At 47.3% G+C, this 4,091-nt stretch overlaps 1 pseudogene; it reads left to right on the top strand.

Moving 5' to 3' along the window:
• Nucleotides 1-233: 233 nt before the first annotated feature.
• Nucleotides 234-1,057, top strand: LOC137751201 (small ribosomal subunit protein eS1-like; annotated as a pseudogene).
• The last annotated feature ends 3,034 nt before the right edge of the window (nucleotides 1,058-4,091 follow it).

The following is a 4,091-nucleotide window of genomic DNA, read 5'->3' on the forward strand; positions in this document are numbered from 1 at the left end:
ATACCCTTTGATCTTGCAATTCTGCTCTTTGGAACTCTTTGGAAAGCAAAGCCCTGTACAGGGATACTGATTACACCACTGAGAAACCTGCAAGTGTCCAAAAAAGACCTGGTCACATAAAGTAAGGCAGATCCTGACACAAAATCCACATTGTGGGATTACCTGTTGACATGGAAACATGCCTAAAATTAGGTACAAAAAGCAGATTACAGCCCTTTTGGCTCTCTGAGCAGCACCATGGCGGTCAGAAAGAACAAGTGCCTTACGAAAGGCGGTAAAAAGGGAGCCAAGAAGAAAGTGGTTGGCCTATTTTCTAAGAAAGATTAGTATGATGTGAAAGCACCAGCTATGTTCAATATAAGAAATACTGGGAAAACACGAGTCATGAGAACTCAAGGAACCAAAATCGCATCTGATGGCCTCCAGGGTCATGTGTTTGAAGTGAGCCTTGCTGATCTGCAGAATGATGAAACTGCATTTAGAAAACTCAAGCTAATTACCGAGGATGTTCAGGGCAAAAACTGCCTAATTTCCGTGGCATGGATCTTACCCATGACAAAACGTGCTCCACGGTCAGAAAATGGCAGACCATGATTGAAGCTCACGTTGATGTCAAGACTACCGATGGTTATTTGCTTCGTCTATTCTGTGTGGGTTTTACTAAAAAACACAACAATCAGATTCAGAAGACCTCTTATGCCTGGCACCAGCAGGTCCGCCAGATCCGCAAGAAGATGATGGAAATCGTGACCCGAGAGGTGCAGACAAATGACTTGAAAGAGGTGGTCTATAAATTGATTCCAGATAGCATTGGAAAAGACATAGAAAAGGGCTGCCAATCTATTTATCCACTCCATGATGTCTTTGTTAGAAAAGTAAAAGTGCTAAAGAAGCCCAAGTTTGAATTGGGAAAACTCATGAAGCTACATGGTGAAGGTAGTAGTTCTGGAAAAGCTACTGGGGATGAGACAGGTGCTAAAGTTGAACAAGCTGATGGATATGAGCCACCAGTCCAAGAATCTGTTTAAAAATCAGACTTTTAATGGTGACAAATAAAAGACCTTATTTGTGGGGGGGGGGGGAAGCAGATTATAAATCAAGTACACATTATGGTCCCATTAAGTTTTGTTTTGTTTTTTTTTTTTTAAACAATGATCAGACATTGAGGATTCTTTTTTTTTTTTTTAATTAATTAATTAATTAATTTTTGGCTGTGTTGGGTCTTCGTTTCTGTGCAAGGGCTTTCTCTAGTTGTGGCAAGCGGGGGCCACTCTTCATCGCGGTGCGCGGGCCTCTCACTATCACGGCCTCTCTTGTTGCGGAGCACAGGCTCCAGATGCGCAGGCTCAGTAGTTGTGGCTCACGGGCCTAGTTGCTCCGCGGCATGTGGGATCTTCCCCGACCAGGGCTCGAACCTGTGTCCCCTGCATTAGCAGGCAGATTCTCAACCACTGCGCCACCAGGGAAGCCCCCCATTAAGTTTTTTTTTAAAGGAATGGATGCAGAGAAAAAGGTATTCTGAGTGATTCATCATTTTATCCATCTATCTATCTATCTATACTTATTGCTTCTGTAGAACCCCAAAATTATTTTTTAATTTAAAAAAAAGTAATAGATTTTTCTGGTTGGCCTATCCAAACATCACATAAGATCTTGATACATGGAATGATATTCAGGAGTGTTCTACAACGAAGATGAATCTCAGATGGCCTAGACAGTGCAGAGAGAGGTTTGCAATGCCACGCAGCCTGAGAGGGTTGGATGGGGGGAGAGGAGGAGCAGGGGTGGCAGGTTTGAAAAGCCACCTGTGGACTCACTGAGCTGCTGGCAGGTCCACGGAAAGCTGGTACAGACTCGAAACTGATCACCAAGAAGCATCTCAGAAGCTTTCCCCAATCTGACATCAGCAATAAAGTGACTCAAGATTGTTCTATAACCGCACCCAGGAGCACAGCAGATCCCTCCCAAACATTCTGGCACAAGGAGGCTATTCCTCCCTCCTGTGTCCCCGGCAAGGCCCTTCACTCAGTGGCTACTCCAGCTTCCAATCACAACCACGGGGCTTCTCATTCGATAGCACCTATGGCCCCTCTTGGAGCTCAGATTTAGCTCTGCTTTATTTAGCCTTCTCCCCACTGGACTGACGTCAGACACCCACCCCCCTAGCTGCACCACCGCCTACTTTGTTCATCACAGATTCGCCCACAATGCACTGCACTCAGGGGTACTCGTGGTCAGCCTCGACTACCAGCAAGGAGACAGGGTCAACTCTTTTCTCTCCAGGCCAAGAGTGGCTGGCAAGACAGAAAAGCCCTGCAGCAAGGTCTGAAACAGGTCCACTTTGGATTGAGGAGCTCTACTTCTTGTCCAGGGGTTACAAAGCATCTTCCCCTGCCTGCAGCCCAGAGGGCACCAGACTCCCCAGGCCCAAGGCTGCAAACACCAACAAGCCCCTTTCTTTCCCATTCATTAGCCGTGGGTGCTGACACCCCAGGACTAAGCACCGCCCTCCGTCTGGGGGCTCCCTCCTGCCAGAGCTGAGAACAGAGACAACACACAGCAGCGGGGGCTTCCCCAGTGGCGCCGTGGTTAGGAACCCGCCTGCCAATGCAGGGGACACGGGTTCGAGCCCTGGTCCGGAAAGATCCCACATGCTGTGGAGTAACCAAGCCCACGCACCACAGGACTGAGCCTGCGCTCTAGAGCCCGTGCGCCACAACTACTTTAGCCCACGCGCCTAGAGCCCGTGCTCCACAAGAGAAGCCACCCGCAGTGAGAAGCCCGTGCACCGCAACAAAGAGTAGTCCCTGCTTGCCGCAACTAGAGAAAGCCCGCGCGCAGCAACGAAGACCCAACGCAGCCAAAAATAAATAAATGAATAAATAAATTTATTAAAAAACAAAAACAAAAAAACCCCCCACAGCAGCGGGAAATAGAGTCTGAGCCCGAAAGGAGGCCCAGAATTCCCAGGCACCTGCCAGCCAGCGCCGGTGGAAGGGCTAGACGGTTCCAAGCACACCTAACACAAGGGCCAGAAGTACACATGCTGCCTTCTGCAAAACGATACCCCACACCGCACAGTGCAAATCCACACAGGGGCTGCTAAATGTGGCTACAAGTGCTTCCTTCTACCGTTCTGGGGGGCGAGCAAGCTCCACCAGGCTCCCCCACCTGGGTGTCTGATGCTGACGCAAGTCCAGTGGTGACTGGGATGTAAATATGGTCAGGAAGCCACAGGTAAGACCATAAAAACAAAGAATGACCACCAATATTGCCCAAAGAGTGATACCTTTCCACTAAGCTGGACGAAAGTTCATGAGAGGGAAGCACAAGAGTATTTAAAATCTGGGGAAATAGTTAAAAACAAGCCTCCCTGGGCACAATGGAATCCTCAAATACATAAACATACTGTATCTAGTTTATGTAAACTCCACGTGACAGTATGACCTGAACGTGTATTACAGTCACCGCATGTGCCTGACGAAAGATAATGCTCTTAAAAGTCACTGCTTTTAAACACAGCACTCACTTCCCATCCACGAATCAGTTACACTGCACCCTGGACTCCCACACACACACACACACCTCCCTCAGGTCAGCCCGGCACAGCGTCCTCATACCAGGACCTGTGGTTCAACCTCTCGAAACAGGCGTTAAATTTAAGAACACACAGCACTAACCACAGGACCTTACTGCTTAGGATGACTTTCCAGATGTATTAAACATAAACGCAAGGCACGTACTTCCTCATTGTAAATAAGCTTGTCTTCCTATCCGGATTTTTTCTGTGTATATGTGTTCTACCAATTAACTACTTTTGCAGTTTTAATCCTACTTTCTCTCTTCTACTTTGATTTGTGTAAAAGGGGAAAAATGAAAAGCTGGAATCCCTCCATAAATAAATAAATAGATAGATAGGTAGATTGATTGATTTAAGGGGTACAGAGTTTCCACTGGGGGAGAAGAAAAAGTTCAGGGGATGTATAGTGGTTGAGAGACACCTAGAAAATGACCTGGAGAGTTATGTGAGCAAGAAATCAGATTTTCCCCTGTAGAAGCTCCGTGCATCCCCAAACAACCTGGCCAACCAC

The sequence above is a fragment of the Eschrichtius robustus genome, chromosome 17 (assembly GCF_028021215.1).
Source record: "Eschrichtius robustus isolate mEscRob2 chromosome 17, mEscRob2.pri, whole genome shotgun sequence".
Classification (NCBI taxonomy): domain Eukaryota; kingdom Metazoa; phylum Chordata; class Mammalia; order Artiodactyla; family Eschrichtiidae; genus Eschrichtius; species Eschrichtius robustus.